The 17896-nt window shown below is 38.8% G+C and overlaps 1 protein-coding gene across 2 annotated transcripts in view; it reads right to left on the reverse strand.

Moving 5' to 3' along the window:
- Tulp4 (tubby like protein 4) overlaps positions 1-17896 on the reverse strand; it is a 186359-nt gene that overhangs the window by 135288 nt on the left and 33175 nt on the right. The window lies entirely within an intron of this gene.

Consider the following 17896-nt stretch of genomic DNA (forward strand, 5'->3'; position numbering starts at 1 on the left):
GGCGGCGGCCGGCCTAAGGGCCGGCGTGCAACAGCGCTCGCCGCCGCATGGCTCCCCATGCGCTGGGGGCCCACCCTCCGGGAGCCACCAGGCAGGAAGCTAGCCAGCCGGAAGACCGGCGCTACAACTGAAACTCTTTAAAGAGCATTACCAAGTGTCCATCTAATCAGCTCTGGTAGAAATATACCAGTAATTATGAAGGTCAAATACAGGTAACCTTTACTGATCAGTAGTTGCCACATTATTCTTGTTTCAGGTCTTTCCCAGGTTCTATCTTCATACTTAGAATGGCCTGCCTTGCTCTACTGTGTCCGCAAACAACTTTCAAGTCCAGCTCAAAGCATAACTGCCCATCACTGTGAACTCACTTATCATTCCCATTCTGAGTATATGTGAATGTCCTCTCCATTTTAGGATCCTAATGGCCCATTTCTACTCACTTTTATACATTTCATCTCCTTATAGCTATCCATGACCTTGAAAGGCAACCACTTCCACTCAAAGGATGTACAATCACACCTTGATAATAACAACTAAATAGGTATAACATTAATTGCTGCGTGTGCCATTTATACTCTTGTCATTTCATTATAATCCTCACAATAGTAACATAAAGTAAATGCAGTCATTTTCAGGTTATAGGAACTAGATATAAGGTTACACAGAATTTACAAAACATAGCAGTATTTTTATTAATCTCGGCACCTAGTGGAATGTATAATGGGAAACAGTAATTTTCTAAGTAAGAGTAAGGTAGCAGCACAAAGCAATGAAAAGTAACCCAGGTCTGAAGTCCCAAGACTGGGTTTGAGTGTGGCTCCCACACTTTAATGGCTATGGGATTTTGAGCCAAGAGTGCAACAGGATGGGTTGAATTTAGCCCAGATTCAATAAACTATTCAGCAAATGCTTCTTATGACCCACCAGTGGCTAAACTGGCTCTGATCTTGATCTTTGAACCTGAGTTCTTTTTCCATTTTCGGTATGGTATCACTTCTTTTTTAGCTTCTCAAGATTAATGGCATTTGTTATTTGACTGGCTTATGTGAAAAGGACATTGCTCTAATTAATATGTCAATCCTTGCTGTTGCAACATCTCAATTTCTCAGATAAATGCCAGAGTTAATGATCCACAAGGCTCATGGCTTACAAAGGGATTATCAATAATGAGATATGAATTGCCATTTGTCCAGGCTAAGTGGTTTGCCTTATACCATGTTATCTAAAGCATCTCATTTCATCCTTTCTGGAAACCTGTGAGGTAGGTATTATTAATCACCCTAATTTCAGAAGTGAGAACCTGGCTCAGAGATTTAAAGTTAATCTCACCAAAATGAAACTAGCAAGGAGTGGCATGCCTGCTGGACTCCACAGCTTTCTTACCCTCCTTGCTGCCTACAGGAGCACAACCAATGGAAAAGGAAAAAAAGAGGTATTCTATCATGGGCTTGTAGATTTCCACAGTGCTATGAGTCTATTTTCCCATTCAACTATTAGGCAATTCAAACTTTGAGAGACAGTCCTCATATCTTCACAGGCCACTGAAACCACTTCTTTGCCCTCCACTTCCTAAGGAAGTGGAAGATGAGTAGGTACAAAGGACCCTATGGCCCCAACTACAAAGACAGACATAAATACAAGTACTTTTCCCAATCTCAGAGCATTCATTCTCAGATGAATTCCCATAACTGTTCCTAAGATTTTGCTCATGAGGGTTAGTTTAATACAAGAGACCAATGTGACACTTCTGGAGGCTTCTGAACAACATGGGAGACACCACCATGTCCCAACATCAAACTAGACCAACGTATCTACCTTCTTCTCATACTCCTTCTTTTTCTACAGACATGTACCATACAAATGTCTACTATTCCACACACCAGGGACAAAAACGAAATTATCATGTCCCTCACCTGAGAAAGGTTATAGTCTAGAGAGATGTGCATGTAAATAATAATAATGTTGCATATAATTAAACACAATGGTACCAAATCTGAGTAAACAAGATACTAAGAAGCAAATCATTCTACTTGGGCTTCATTAAAGGAAGTTAAGTATTTGTCATCTGAGCTTTTACAAAGATAAAGAGTTTACACTGCTGTCATTAATAATGAATAAATATACCTAAATTGGTCTTAGATAGCTAGCTATTCACTTTTACATCACAGAATGCAGAACACAGCAAGTCCCAAATTCATTCATTTTTCTCCTTCATTCTAAAATACATCCCACAATTCTAATAAACATCAAGTCCATAATGGGAAAAAAAAATAGAGTCTTATGCTTGGACTGCAAGTCCATCATCCATTATTCACAAACTTTAGATAGAAGACCTCTGAAAATTAATGTCTTTGATGATAAAGCCTAACTAGCTACAAAATCTGTCCTATTGAATAGGCACAAAACTCTATTAAGCCTATTTTTATGTGACTTTGTGAGATTAGGTGAAATGCTATGCTTGATTACAGGATGATGCCCCACCCCTATTGAGGGCCTTCCATGCTCTGTGTTATGTGCATCATAGTCCAAAAACCTCATCACGTAAGAACAATCTGGGATAAAATTACGGTGCTGTATTAAAGAAAAACTACTTTGAGAGAGAGAACTCACTCTCAATTAAAAATATAAAGTATCTATCCTCTTGCCAACAGTTGTTTCTCTCAGATCACTCCAAATCAGAGCAAAACATTCAAGTAAATCACAATGTCCCACGTTTGGGGAAGCCCTACTTGGCCTTCCATGTGGCACAGACACTGCCACCCCTCCCTATGCCATGTCTGCCTGTCACACTGGCAAAAACCTCTAGGCAAGGACTGCTGTTCTCTCTGTTCTTACCTGAAACCTGGAAAAGTGACACTGCTCTGATCAAACGGAAAGAGCATAAGTATATCCCTCAATTCTAATCATCCCAGTTTAGATACTGATGATCCTTATTGCATCAAACTACCCCTTTGTGCAAGAGTGAACATACAACTGGGCTCAGGTGTGTTTATTATGGCATTATGTTCTGCTTGAAAGCTGTGAGACGAAACTGACTGAGCTATGTAAGGATGGCTACTAAGCAGAAAAAGGCCACATGAGGGCTAAGAAGCATTTATTAAGCATAATTATATCCTAATTCCTTGTGCTTGCCAAAGCAAATGGTATTGTATGGTTTGGACTCTGGCAAAGGGCTGTCCAGACATCTTGCTGCATGCACCCTTATGGAGGACCTCAGTACTACATTCAAATTTCAAATGATCACTGTTTTAATGTAAAGATTAAAACCAAAAAAAAAAAAAAAAAGCTGAGAAGGCCTCCGAGCAGCTGGCATAGTAATATACATCTGTAATCCCAGTACTGAGGAGGCTGAGACAGAAAGACTGCTGCGAGTTCAAGGCCAGCATGAGCTATTTTGAGTTCAAGGCTAGCCTGAACTACATAGTGAGATCCTACTGCAAAAAACAAAAATAACAAAACAAAACCCAAAAACCTTCAAAGCAAGTGAAACTAAAAAGTTTATCCATTTTTGCCTTCAAACTCTTTTACAATTTAGGAAGTACTTTTAATTTCTCCTTTTCCTTAAGGCCTTAGATCAAATACATCACAAAGCCCCTTTTCCTTCTAGATAACCCTGAAAATTCCCACCTTTTATTCATACTGCACCCACACTATCCACATCCCTGGATTGTCTGTTACAGCTCTCCTTTATCTCATCCAGTCTGGTGGCTCTGTTAAACGGGATGAAAAACCAGTTACATATGTATAATTTTTAGCCTAAGCTCAAATCTCCTCCCTAAATTCCAGTTTCTTTATGAAACTCACCATCTCCAAGTGTAAGTCAGTCAGAGGGCATCTCAGACTTAACAAGTTTAAAAAAGAGGTCTTAAAAGCCTGCTCCAAACATTGTAGCTATCCAATCCCCTTTTGTCCTGTCCTAACAGAGAACTCCCACTGCTCTGGACCAACCAGCTTATGTAACTTTTAAAATTATCTGTGTCCTCATGTATAAAAACAATGGAAATAAGAAAATCTTCCTAGGGAATCAGTCAATACCTTGCAATAATAACTTTCAATGTAAATGGCCTCAACTCCCCAATTAAAATAATTTCAGGTACTAGGAACCCAATAATAAGCACCGGGTAGCAATTTTATTTTCACACAAAGTGGACTTCAAGCTAAAACTGATCAGAAGAGGGAAAGAAGGTCACTACATATTAGTTAAGGAAATAACAATTCAACAGGAAGAAATAACAATTGTAAATACATACTGTATACCGATGCACCCAACTTCATAAAATAAACAGTGCAGGTCATAAACGATCTAATAAACACCAACACAATCATAGTGGGAACCCTCAATACTCTATTTTCACAAACAGATCAACTAAACAAAAAAATCATCGAAAAACCACACATCTTTGAACAAACGGACTTAATAGATATGAACAGAGGGTTCCACCAAAAAACAGAATATACATTCTTCTCAGCAGCACATAAAACTTCCCCCCCCAAAATAGACCACAAAGGCTTCTTAAATAAACACAAAAGAAATACAGAAGAAATTAAATGATTCCTTGAATCGAACAACAATAATGCTAATACAACATGCCAGAACCTATGAGACACAATGAAAGCAGTCTTAAAAGCAGTTTATGGCTATGACTGTTCACCTTAGAAAAACAGAGTGGGGAAAAAAAAAAAAGAAAAACAGAATGAGCTCAAATAAATAACCTAATGATGTGCCTCTAGGTCCTAGAAAAATAAGAACAGTCCAAATCCAAATCTATGTAAGAAAAGATCAGAATGGAATTTAATGAAATAAAGACTAAAAAAAAAAAAAAAAAAAAAATGGGGGCTGGGGATTTAGCTCAGCGGCAAAAGCGCCTGCCTGGCAAGCGCAAGGTCGTGAGTTCGGTTCCTGGTACCGGAGAAAAACCAAAAAAAAAAAAAAAAAGACTTACAAAGAATGTAACAACTGGTTCCCTAAAAGAATAAACAAAAGAGACAAACCTCTATTCAACCTTACCAAAAGAAGGAAAGAAAAGGGGCTGGGGATTTAGCTCAGCGGCAAAAGCGCCTGCTTGGCAAGCACAAGGTCGTGAGTTCGGTTCCTGGTACCGGAGAAAAACCAAAAAAAGAAAAAAAAGAAGGAAAGAAAAGATCCCTGTCAATGCAATTAGAAATGAAAAAGGTAGGCCAGACATGGTGGCACATGCCTGTAATCCCAGCACTTAGGAGGCTGAGGCAGGAGGACTGCTTCGAGTTTGAGGCTAGCCTGAGCTACAAAGTAAGTTCAAGGCCAGCATGAACTGCATAGTGAAACTCTGTCTCAAAAACATTTGAGAGAGAAAGAAAGAAATGAAAAAGGTGAAATCACAAAGGATACCACAGAAATCCAAAAGGTCAGTAACTACTATGAAAAAAATCCAACAAATCAGAGAATCTAAAAGAAATGGGCAGATTTCTAGTCATGTATGTACCAAAACTAAACCAAGATACAAAAATCCTGCTTGAATAATCCAATAATAGAGGCAGTAATAAAACTGAGGCAGTAATAAAAATCTACCAACTAAACAAAGCCTAGAGCCTGATGGATTCACTGCTGAATTCTGTAAGATCCTCAGGGAGGATACAACACCAATACTCCTCAAACTCTAATAAAAGTGAAAGGAAAGAAGTACTTCCAAACTCATTCTTGGAAGTTAGCATTGCCCTGATTCCAAAACCAGACAAGGGCCCAACAGAAAAACAAAACAAAAAAACAATATATAAATCCCTTTAATGAACACAGACACAAAAATCCTGAACAAGGTACTACCAAACAAAATGCAACAAATCATCAGCTGGGCATGGTCGCGCATGCGGTTAAAGGTTACAAGCTTAAATCTAGCACAAGCAATTTAGCAATTTACTGAGACCCTGTGTGAAAATAAATAAATAAATAAAAAAGATCATACATCATGAGCAAGTAGGTTTCATCCCAGGGATGCAAGGATGGTTCAACATACACAAACCCATAAATGTAATACAACACATAAACAAAAGAACAAAAATCAATAGATGCAGAAAAGGCCTCTGACAAAATTCAACATCCATTCATGATAAAAACCCTGAAGAAAATAGGTATGGAAGGATATTATCTCAATTTGATAAGAGCTATTTATAACAAACTTACTGCCAACATAATATTAAATGGGGAAAAACAAAGTATTTTCCTCTAAAATCAGGAACAAGATAAGGATGCTTGCTATCGCTACTGCTGTTTAATACAGAACTCAAAACTTTAGCCAGATCAATCAGGCAAGAGAAAGAAATGAAAGGGATACATATAAGAAAGAAGAGCTCAATTTATAATTACATGCAGATGACATAATCCTTTTCATATTCCAGATATTCCAATAAAAGATTCTTAAAACTAATAAATACATTCGGCAATGTAACAGGATACAAAATCAACACTCAAAAATAAATGGCATTCCTGTATACCAGTAAGAAGGAAATTCTGTAGTCCAAGGTACTTGGAAGACTGAGGTAGGAGGAGTTCTTAAGCCCAGGAATTCAAGACTAGCCTGGGCAACATAATAAGACTGTCTCAACCACAGATAGTGTGTGTGTGGGGGAGCAGATATTAAAATTTGGGGAGGGTACCAGGAATTGAACTCAGGACCTCATATTTGCCAGGGAGGCACTGCTCCAGAGCTAAATCCCCAGTCCCTGTATTAAATTTTAAAACTCTGACTTAACATTTATATTTGGAAATATGATTTTAAACATTTAGTTTATATAAGCACAGCAAGACTACAGTTTTAAAGAGAGAATAACATCTTGATAACTACATAAACACATAAAAAAAGTCCTTAATAAGCTACTTTAAGAAAATGGCATATTTCAGATATGTTTTAAAACAAAAATATAGTGAGTCCTAGGAGGTACCACTCATAAATAAATTCACTGCTGAAAAGCTGAAACTATGAGCTCTTACATAATGGTAACTGGTACAGTACGATACTTCCTAAATTCACTGTATTACTATTGTTGGAGGAAGGCAATGTTCTTATAAACAAGTGACTACTTCGACTACTTCTAAGACATTAAAAGGTAAAACAATTTTTGAAATTATCTGGAGAAATAACAGATAAATTGTGCTGCCTATGTTCACAGCAGGTGGAGATAAAAACCCCAGACCTCCTCTCCATCTGACAGAACTTCCATAAAAGAACACAAAATGGGAAACTGATCCTGAAAACTAACGAAGTTGTTATCATCTTTGGATTTCATAACTCTTCCCTAATTTCTTCAAGTTTCAGAAAATGAGTGTCGTCTACAAAATACCATCCATATTTGCAATACAGTCACACTTGCAATTCTCTCCTGGAGTATCAGCACTGCATCCAAGCAGACCTCTATGTGGTTAATAGTTTCCTAATGGCATTATTAAAACAAGTCAGGAAAGTCTGTGCAACCAAGGTTACCAAATAGCAGGAACATGTTAACATGGAGGTTTACCAGTTTCTTATGTCTTTCAAAATAAAGAAAAATATGCCTTTCTCATATTCATCTTAGAACAACTGCATACCCTGCAAATATTCTTGTTGACATCTTCTGATCTCCCTTCCCATTTGGAATCTACCTTGTCTCCAATAACCGGTTTTGTCTTAAATCCATATATTCCTTTACTAGAACACAGCAGGGGTTCAATAAACATCTGCTAAATATATCAAAAGGTAAAAACGTCACAATTCAAAGTAGCTAGCTGGTAAGATTTTGGGTTTGCTTTGCTTCAGTTTTGTTTTATGGTGCTGCACAAGATTAAGGCCCTGTGCATGCTAGGCAAGCATTCTACCACTGAGATTCATACCTAGCCCAAGATGAGTATCATTAAATCCTGAGGAACAATCCACATGGACTGAGGTTAACAAGGCTTCCCCAGGGAATAAATCTGCTGGACATCTAAGGCTGCCACAACCAGTTTAAACCTAATGTCCTTTCCTTGAAAAGCATTAATTTCATGAAAACAAAATTATCATGTAGAAATAAACTCCAAACCTGTATGTGAATGGAACACAATATTTTTCAAGTCTGTTCCAGGTGCAAAGCCACTTAGAATAGTGACCATTCAACTGAACCATGGTGCATGCTGCGTTCTGTAACTGTCTATTCTGAGCAACCCTGACAAAGTCATCTTGGATTCTCAACCTATGTCTCCTCAAAAGAAGACTGCAGAAGGCAGGCCAAGTGGTATAGACCACCAGGCTCACCACTTTACTGCTTGCCAGGAGCAAGTCACTTAACCACCCTCAACTTCCTAGTGAAACACCTATCTCAAAGGGTTGGTAGGTTCATACATGCAAAAAAGCAAAGAGTATTGCCTCTGACACAGTAAGAGCTATACAGGCATAAACTAGTACTGTTATTTAATTCCTGTTACCACAATTATTACTAGATTCTATGCTTTCACTCACAAGAACTTTCTCTGTAAAACCTGATTTAGTACTTCTTATACTTAAGCTCCCACTCACTCTATTCATCTTTAATCTTCAGGTTCTTACTGTCTGAGCAGGGCCAACCTGGTCAAGCACTGCTCAGTATTACTGTGCACACTGACAAGAAAAACGATCGATAGTTTCCATGATTACTACATAATTTAAGTATCAACTTGACTTCCTAGTTCTTTGTATTTATGCTCAACATTTTTCCATTGTTATACTGTGCTGTATTTTTTTAGAATATGAGAGAAATGAAGTAGCAAAAACAATGATACCATATGTTATTCAAGTTTATTGCAGACGGAGGCCATGAACTCCATATGCACTGGAAATATTTTCATTTTTAAAATCAGGTTAGCTAGAAGGTATAAAATTCTCATTTCAGAATTCATTTCTATTTCTAAGAACAATGATTCTCAACCATTACTGAAGCACTCCAGGGCCCTTTCAATTAAGTAACACTACCCAAACTCTTAAAACAGAGATTTTTAATCCAATTTAATCTTTTAAAAATATGCCACACTGTACTTTTAGGGAAGTGTTGAGATGTCAGAAAATCAACATTGATATTCCTGCTGTTATATAATCTTAGTTCAATATTATCAACTTATGAATTTTTTAAAAATCCATTTCTATCTCTATAGTTGCTTGTTCTGATTATTCTGCTTTGGAGACCCTGAAGAAGAGGAAAGGTTAGTCAAAATATCATACACCTTATTGTCATCTGGGGGTCTCCCAGAGCTTGCCTTTTTTGCTATTGTTGAGTTCCTGTTCTGTTTTTTTTTTTTAAGTCACCCAATGGCTTTTTCTTTTTTAAATAGCTGATAAAGTAGAATTCTATTCTTAAGGACTTAGAAAATAATAGGGAATTCAAATCTACTTTCAAATGAATACTCTCAAATAGCCTCTATTCTGGAGCCTAAGTAGAACTAGCAGTTGCTGGCTGTCACATGCCACAGGGATTTTAAAGTACGAGTCCTTGAACGGAAATAAAGCATACTTTTGCCAAGTTAAGGAACTAAATGCTTTGGTCTACTCCCTCTCTTGCAATCTCCACTCCACTTCAGAGTAAGTTTCACTAATAAAACGTGGTGGACTTTTGACTAGTATTCTGAAAATTATCACTGAGTGCTTTCTATGTGCTAGGCAATGTGCTTTACACATTAGTTGTCTAATCTTAACAATTACATAATATTATCTGTATCAGCAGGGTCTTTGACACATATCAGGAAACTAAAGTCAAACAGTGCACTTATCTGCTCCTACAGTCCAGTCTAGCCCAGGGCAGGATGAAATTCATCTGGACCAGGCCCAGCCAGCATTGCTAGGACACTACATGGCTCCATGCTCCACACTCTCCTCCACACTGGTTTTTTATTTTATTTATGTTTTTTTTTACACACTGCCTTTTTCTCTGGTTCCTTGAGCTAGAATGTGGATGACTACCATTCAAACCTCAGATTCACTTCTCATTCAAGTCCAGTGCAAAGAACAAGAATTTTTCCTTGATATGATATCCAAAGTCTCTCTGTATCACACTGCTCTGACATGTCATGATCTCATTTCACTTCTGCTATCAGCAATCTTGAGCTGCACTGGACCCCTAGGAAGGAAGGGTAGGGTTGGCAAAAAGTGTGAATGTATGCTGGATGCCAAAACCCATACAGGTCCACTGCACTGACCCATTTGTAAAAGAGAAAGCTGAGATCTGGAACATTTAAGTAAATTACCTACAGTCAAGAGCTACTCCCTGATCCCACCAGTATCTTCTCACCACTGCACAGTTCACCATAACAAACCAGAGTGGTTGCCCCTGTCAATCTATATTTTCTGTGCCCATATTCTACTTTGAGTCCATTCTCTAGTGAAATTTCAAGAGTAATTTCCACATACAGTTTATAGTAACACTTCCTAACACCTCTTGAGCAAAACAGAAAATATGAGTAGACTTCCTTATATCAAAACAAACCTACTTTGTGACTTACATATTTTTTATTTTTATTATTTATTGTTTGAATGCATCTCTCATGGTACAAAACAGGAAGGCAGAGAAGGATGCAGAGAAGCAAAGCTGCCACTCACCTGGTCTCCTTGACTCCTAGTTCCCTTCTCAGTGGCAACCACTGTTCCCAGTTTTTTGCATATTCCCTTCCAGAGATATTCTACATACATAGAAATATATGGGAATAGACTTCCTAAAACCCAATTATAGCACATCTATTCAGTGTCTTATAAAAAATATACTTGAGGCAGGGCATGGTGGTGCATGCCTGTAATCCCAGCACTTGGGAGGCTGAGGCAGGAGGATCATTATGAGTTTGGGACCAGCCTGGGTACAAAGTAAGCTCAAGGCCAGCCTAAGCTGCATAGTGAGATGCTGTTTCAAAAATTTAAAAAAAAAAATTAAAAAATATACTTGATACTCAGTCAGCTTCCACTTTTAGAAAGTTCAAGGGAAAATATCAAGAGAGACAATAAAACAAAGCTGTCCATCCAGACAGATGCCCATAGTCCTTTTCCCACCATGCCTCTCTCTACACTACAGACCGGCTCAAAGTCTCTTGATGCTCCATTTTCTTCCCTTGTAATATGGCATTCATCATAAGCCTTTTTAACAAAGTAAGAGTTGCACAAAATAAAGCCTCTCCTGAGGTTAAAATTATGGTCTTTACATAAAAATCTATTTGTGACTTTTTGAAACTATAAAATAACTTCCAATATGCACCTTCAAAACAGGTAAAACAACATCAAGGCACTTTTTTTTTTTTTTTGGCAAGGTTATGGTCACACAGAGACCTAAAAGTATATGATAAGGATTCCTTGTATTACTACGAATGGATAACTTGTTAATACTGTGAAAATACTCTGAGGATAAAAACATTAAGAATTTCAAACTTCTTGCTTGTCCCACCATGAGCAATTATATAATTCTGAAAGAGGAAATGCAAGGGAGGGAGACAGGGACATAAATTACATCTCCAAACTGCACACCCTAGAATTATTTTGGTAACGGGGATGGATCTGTGATGCTCCTTCCTTTTCTCTTTTGAACCTGAGGCTCTGTGTTTAGGAAACAAAGAAATTAACTGTGGGGATCCAGGGGCCGATGCGCCAGCAGAGTGTTTATATCATTGTGGTGGGTTGACCATGGGTGGTCAACTTGTAACACCCAGCTGAAATGAATCAGTGTGGTTCTGGGTATGGAAGGCTCACATAAGGATTGTTGCCAACAGCATAAAAAGAGAACTGGAGGGGGAGAGGGTGTGCTGTTGATTCTCCTGGAGAAGCTTGTCATGCTGGCTTTCCTGATGTGAACTCAGCTGTTCTCATCACTGGAAGGGCTTGGGAACTCACTGTTGCTGAGGATGGCTGCAGTTCTTTTCCGGAGAGCTCTGGTCCTTACTTTGAGTGTTACTTCCTGGCTCCACTGCAGATTCTTCAGCCTGCTGTCACAGATCCTTCATCCCACTGGCACAGACTTTCTAGTTTCCACCACTGATCTTTGGGCCTTCCCAGCGCAGATCATGTCTCAGACTTGCATGACACACTGTCATGGGCTCTACGCCTCCAGCTGGACTCAGGCAGGACACTGCCATGGGATCCAGGCTCTCAGCTGGATTCTTTGGGTTTCTAGTGTGTGGACCAATCTCCTGCACTCTTTTGCATTTGACTCTGGGTGAATATTATAAAATAATCCTATATATTATGTGTCTTGTATTAAATTGTTTCCCTTGCAAAAATTGACTACAACAACCATCATCAGTCTCATTCACAAATGTCATCAAACATTACTAGAAATGAAGTCCCAGTATGCTTTATACATACAATAGAAGGCCTGGCAGACACACTCAAAAGGGTAAGAACATTAGATTAAGTCAAGCAGTTAAACTAAAGAGAAGTCAATTCTGTTATAAATTAGTTTAGAATGATCCTATTTTTAATTCAAAAAATTAAAGCATTTTATAGATAGTCACTCTATAGATAATCATAATCTTTTATTTTACAGACAAACCAACCAAGGGATCATGGTATCAAGGAAATGAAAATTCACAGACAGCTCATACTTCCACATGTAATTCAATTCATCGTCCCTAACTTCTGTTTTGAAAGTAAGGTGGTGCCTGTGTGTGTTGGAATCACTGGCCAAGCACCTCTCAGGCCATTCTTGCTCCCTCTCTCTCTTCTCATTACTTCTCCCCGAATGACAGGCCCTGACTACTGCTCCTCTCCAACATCTGCTTCCTAAATACAGCAGCCAGTGCAATTCTTTCAAAGAATGCTAACAATAACAGGACCTCAGAGAACCATCTGACTGGAATCAAACTTACATTTGCTCAGAATTTCCACTTGTCAAGTTTAGTATGCTATCTGTGAAAGTTTCAAATACTTAAATCTAATTTTTACAAAATTAACCAATGAAGTATTTTTATAATGGTGGAGAGTTTTTTAGTTTGGCTTCAGCATTTTTAGGTCTATTTTGTAAATTAAATTCTGCACCTTGAGTTTAAACAATTACCATATGGCTGCTTCCTTGCTAACTTATTTTTTAAAAAATATTAAGTGCTACAATTTTGGCAGTTCCTCATTAAACATTATTCACAAAACATAAATAAACAGATCCAGCAATCATCCATGCAGAGACTTTAGAAGCTTATAAAAAAGTAAATTCTACTTTCTGACTGAAAATGATCCCTTTCTTTCCCTTCCTGACCCCTTTGGGTCATGCTCAAAGAATCAGATCACTAAACCAACCATTACAACTTCCTAGCAGAAAATGAAAAGGAGAAAATGAAAAGGAGTCCTCAGTTCCAAAGAAGCTGCTTCTGGGACATGCAGGTCTCTAAAGTCATGCTGGAGGAAAAAGCAAAATGCAGAGGAAGAAAAAGAGGTGGTGGCCAGCACTAGCCTCACAGATGTGGTTAACGGGTCAATAAACCAAAATACGTTATTCAAAAGGGCTATTTTCACCTCCAAAAGCCAAATCCAGATTAACTTCTTATGCTGTCTGGTGCATTTAGGAAGTTTAAATGTGGGGAGCTGGAAGGAACCTTTAAGATTATTTAGTAAGGATGATAACACAAATACAAAAAACTTCTGGGCAGGATGCCTTTATAATTCAGGTTTTAAATACTATTCACTCCAAATGATAGCAATGATAGATAAAATATTGTAGGAAAAAGGAAGAAAGTCATGTTTACAAACAAGACAAATGAGACCCAAGGAATAACATCAGAGACTACCAACCAGGCTGAAGCCACAACTCTGTGATTCAGAAACTAGTAAGGTTGGGGAGTGGAACTAGTAGCACACACCAGAGGCTGAGCATGGTGTGTACAGACAAATGGGTTCAGAGCATTAAAGGACTGTTTGTGGAAAGAAAATTAAGTCTTCACTGACTGCCAATCATAGCCATGGCTGAGATAAAGTTACATGGCTGGTGTGCCAGGGGGAACATAGCTTGCAGCCTGCCTAAGAGAAAGCACTGCCTCAGCCTCAGAATCAAGAAGAGCAGGAGCTTGAATCTCCAAAATAAGACTGATTTCTGAATGAGGAGCCTGAAGAGGAGCTAAAACAATAGCAAAACCAAGAGCACTTAGCAAGACAAAAATTCCCATTTAAGACAGACGTTCATCTAAACCCAAAACCCAGAGCTCTTAGGGCGAACTAACTTTAAGACTCACAAAAACATCAGAAGATTCTAAGAAAATGAAAATGGGAAACCGAAAATAAGCTTACTGTGTTTAAAACCCTCAGAGACGTGAAAGAAAAATTTTTAAAAATTCCTTTGCAAATAAAATCAGGCAGACACTGAATCAAGTGTACATTTGAAAACAAGAATCTATTTGAAATCTTAACAATGAGAAATACTGACTAAAAGCTCAATAATCTGGAGAAACACCAGCCACACGCAAAGAAAAAATTAGTGATTGAAAACCACTCAGAATACAGAAAAGAGATAAAATACATACAGAGAAGTTAAGTGACATAACAGGTAGATTGAGAAGAAACATACATCTAATATGATTTCCAGAAATGAAAAAATGAAATTAGAAATGTGATAGGAAAGCCATACAATATTTTTTTTTTTGTTTTTTTGTTTTTCTCCGGTACCGGGAACCGAACTCATGACCTTGCGCTTGCCAGGCAGGCGCTTTGCCACTGAGCTAAATCCCCAGCCCCTGAAAGCCATACAATATTTAAATGAATTCTAAAACTCTTCCAGAACTGAAGGAAGGAATGCAGACACTGAAAGATCTCAGCTGAGTGCCCAGCAGAGACTTGTGAGAAAGAAGTGCCCTTCTAGACAGACGGTTGTGAAGCTGCAGAACATTAAGAATAAAGAGAAAACCTTGAAAGCTACCAGAGTGAAAAGAGAAAGGAATGATATTTAGACAGGCAACCTACTTCTCAACTGCAAAAATGACTGGTAGTAGAAAATAACAATCTTATTTTCAAGGTTCTAAAGGAAAATCACACTAAACCCAGGGGAGGAGTAAACATGATATAAAGCCATTCTCCCAGATGGAGCTCAGTGGCAAAGTGCTTGCCTAGTAAGCTTAGGCCCTGGGTTCCATCCCTGGCACTGTAAACAGATAACCCAACCAACCAATGAACCAACCAACCAATGACATAAAACTGGCTTTACTTTCCAGTTACTACAAAATCTACAAAAGATGATACACTTCAACAATACAATTTTAACGCCCTACACCCTGACACAAAAGCAAGAAGCTAAGAAAAAGAATAAAGGGTGTTTGCCGGGGCTGGGCTGAATCCTGGACATCTTCAGGAAGCCCAGTGAGTCTCGGCAGCACCTCCTTGACCAGCATGCAGGGCAGGCGGGACCCTGGGCAAGTGCTAGGGCCTTGGAGGCTACCCACCACACCCATACTGTGTCTGCCAGAGTAGGGCTGAATCCTGGACATCTTCAGGAAGCCCGGAAGTCTCAGTGTCACCTCCTTGAAAAGCATGCAAGGCAGGCGGTACCCCGGGCACCCTCAGAGGCCTCAGTGGCTACTCACCACATCCATAGTGTGTCTCCTGGGGCTGGGGTGAATGCCAGATGCCTTTAAGAACCTCAGTGAGCCACTCTGGTGCCTCCCTGACTAGTGTGTGAGGCACGTGGATCCCTGGACAACTTCTGGGGCCTTGGTGGTCACTGCCAGAACTTGCACCCCACCTGGAAGCTCAGCTGAAACCTGGACAGAGTCAGCAGCCTCAGAGAGTCCACCCTCACCCCTCCTCTTCCAATGTGGGAAGCAGGCTCTGTCCTGGGCAATATCTGAAGCCTCAGTGGACACAACCTGCATCCCCCCACTCTTGTAGAAGCTAGGCCAAACCCCAGACAGTCTCAGGAACTCTGGCAAGCCTCCCCTGCCCTTCCCACACATGCCTGGGAGCAAACTGAATGCAAGAAAGTTCGGGAGCATCAGGGACCCCACCTTGACACCACTCACCAGCACAGGAGCTGCACTGAGCACTGAGGATCTTCAGACTCTCGCCCTGCCACTCACACACCACCAGGAGAGTGAGGCTGCACTCCAGGAAGCTTCTGGATTTTCAAAAATGACAAAACAAAGGAGCAAAATGCAATCTCAGACCTCCACACCACCCAAAACAAGTCCAGGAGACATCAACACAGAAGAGCCTGGAACTCATACACCTGAAATTTCCAAAATGATAGCAACTGAGGTAAAGAAACAACTCCATCAAACCATAGAAGACATCAGATCAGAAATAATGTCTCAGATGAAAAAAGAAAACGATAATGAAAGAAATGTTCAGTATATCCAAAGATGACACTGACAACAGAAGAGTATAGACAGCTCATAGAAACCTTCAGTGAACAATACAAAAAAGAACTAGAAGATATGCAACAGATGCAAACAAATATCCAGGAATTTAAAAATTCCATTGAAAGCTGGCAAAACCACCTGAACGAAGCTGAAGATAAGACTTTCAGACCTTGAAGACAGCATTGCCACTAATGAATGTGAAAGGAGTTTGTATAATGTTGTACTCTGGAAATCCTATTAGATGTATGCTTCTTCTCTTAAAAACAATAAGGAACTAGGAAATAACAATTCAACAACTGAACGACGAAGCAAAGAAAAACTATGTCAGATTAATAGGTATCAATGAAACAGGAGCTGTCAACACAAATGACATAGAAAGACTATGTGAAGCATATAGAACTCCAGTGAAGCATATAGAAGTGAAACATATAGAACTCCAGTTAATCATAACCGAAATAAATCTACACCCAGACATACAGTGATCAGGATCCCAGAAACTCAACAAAAGCTCAGAACATTAAAAGCTGTTAGAGAAAAGAAACAGATCACCTATAAAGGAAAGTCTATCAGAATCACAGCAGACTTCTCAACACAAACCATCAAGGCAAGAAGAGCTTGGAGTGAAGTATTTCAGGTACTGAAAGAAAACAACTTCCAATTCAGATTGATGTACCCTGCAAAACTATCTTTCAAATTTAATGGAGAAGCAAAATATTTTCATGATAAAGAACAGCTGAAGAAATTCATGAGCACTAAACCAATCCTACAAAGAGTACTAAAAGATATTCTAGAAAGAGATAAAATAGACTGCAACTTCAAGAACAACAGAAAGGAACCACCAAGCAAAGCAAGCAATTGAACAGATGGAAAAAGGAGGATCCAATAGCAAGAAAATACCATGACAAAGATAAGCCAGTACATATCAGTTATAACCATCAATGTAAATGGTCTCAATGCATCAACCAAAAGAAGCAGACTAGCAGAGTGGATCAGGAAACAAAATCCAACTGTATGCTGTACACAAGAAACATATTTAACTCAAAAGGAAATTCATAGACTGAAAATTAAAGGATGGAAAACAATACTCCATGCGACAGGAACCCAGAAAAAAGCTGGGGTAGCTATTCTGTTTGCAGACAATGTGAGCTTCAAACCAACAACAATCAAAAGTAATAAAGAAGGTCATTACATACTTGTGAGGGGGAAACTTCAACAGGAAGAGATAACAATCACAAACATCTATGTCCCAAATAAAGCAGCACCCACCTATATAAGACAAGTTTTAACAGACATGAAAAATGAAATAAATAACAACACAATCATAACAGGAGACTGCAACATACCACTGTCACAAAGAAATAGATAAACTAGACAAAAAATTGGGAAAGAAATAACAGAACTTAACCAAACTTATAAACATATGGACTCAGTAGACTTTCACAGAGTGTTCCACCCAACAGCATCAGAATACATATTCTTCTCAGCTGCACATGGGACGTTCTCTAAAACAGACCATAAACTAGTACATAGAACATGTTTAAGTAAATGCAAAGGAATTGAAATTATCCCATGTATACTATCAGACCATAGTGCAATGAAATTGGAAATTAATGACAAAAGAAAACACAACCA

This window comes from Chinchilla lanigera, unplaced genomic scaffold (assembly GCF_000276665.1).
Source record: "Chinchilla lanigera isolate Chin_1 unplaced genomic scaffold, ChiLan1.0 scaffold00038, whole genome shotgun sequence".
NCBI classification, from domain to species: Eukaryota; Metazoa; Chordata; class Mammalia; order Rodentia; family Chinchillidae; genus Chinchilla; species Chinchilla lanigera.